Here is a 1,162-nt window from a genome sequence, read left to right on the forward strand (position 1 = left end):
CCATGTTGCCATGCCCAGACAGGAGCCATGTTGCCATGCCCAGACAGCTAAAGTCTCTTCAGTTTCCAAAAGGTTTTTCTCAGCTTGGGATCTGACTTTGGGCAAGAGCGATATTTAAGAGTCCAAAAAGGAAAACCGATAATTGACCAAGGGAAAACAGCAGTGCCAAGAAAGGGAAAGGCTTGGCTGTCAGCACACAGCAAGACGTCTGTTGGAGCAGCTCCGCCAGAGTTCTGGAATGAGGAGACATCTGTTGCCTTGTGGTGCTCCCTGCTTTTCTGAACACTTACTTTGAGTTCACACACCTGGAGCGTTCAAAGAGTAACTTCTGGGAGTCGGTTTACTCCTTCCTCCATGCGGGTTCCTGGGGACTCAAAGTGACTTTTGTCAGTGTTGGTGGCTCAGGGTCTGCGGAAGGGCCACTGCAGGATGAGTCCGGGCTCCTGAACAGCAGAGGGAGCAGCCTGCGCGTGACTGTTCTTAGAAGGCACCTTCAGCACATCAGTTTCCACACAGCGGCAAGTCTCCTAACGTGCCAGGCCTGCCAACCGGCTACGAGATGCAAAGGCTCCAAGAGATGGTCAAAGGAATAAGACCATAAAAATCTTAGACGTCAAGCGCTGACAGAAGGCTGCTTCGAAGCTTACTTCAAGCCCCTCCAGATCCTCCAGATCCTGCCAGATGCGGCAGTTCTGCTAAGATTCTGTAACAGCCTTCAACCGCGGAGCCACCTTGTTGGCCTTTACTGTTGAGTTGTAAGTCCACCTGGATCCGTTTCCGCTAACTGATGACTGATAGTACAGTAACAGGTTAGTTAGCTGCGCGGGCACGGCGGGGCACGCCTGTCATCCCTGGGAAGAGGCCGGGAGATGGAGAGTTCAAGGTCATCCTTGGCAGTCGAAGGTTCGGTTCCCAGAACTCCAGTTCCAGAGTTCCCAGCACCTCCTTCTGGCTTCCCTACAGACACACGGGGGAAAACCAACCAAACAAGACGCGCAACAGAACCCCACCCACCCTTCCACCGGAAGGGCGCAACGGCGCCGCTGACCGCCGGGGGGCAGCCTCGAGGCTCGCCGCGCCGCGCCCGGCGGGGGCGCATGCGCACGGGCCCTCGGCGGCGCCGCTGGAGCTACGCCTGCGCGGACGGCGGCGCCCGCGACGC

Source organism: Psammomys obesus, unplaced genomic scaffold (genome assembly GCF_907164565.1).
Source record: "Psammomys obesus unplaced genomic scaffold, mPsaObe1.curated_primary_1811, whole genome shotgun sequence".
NCBI classification, from domain to species: Eukaryota; Metazoa; Chordata; class Mammalia; order Rodentia; family Muridae; genus Psammomys; species Psammomys obesus.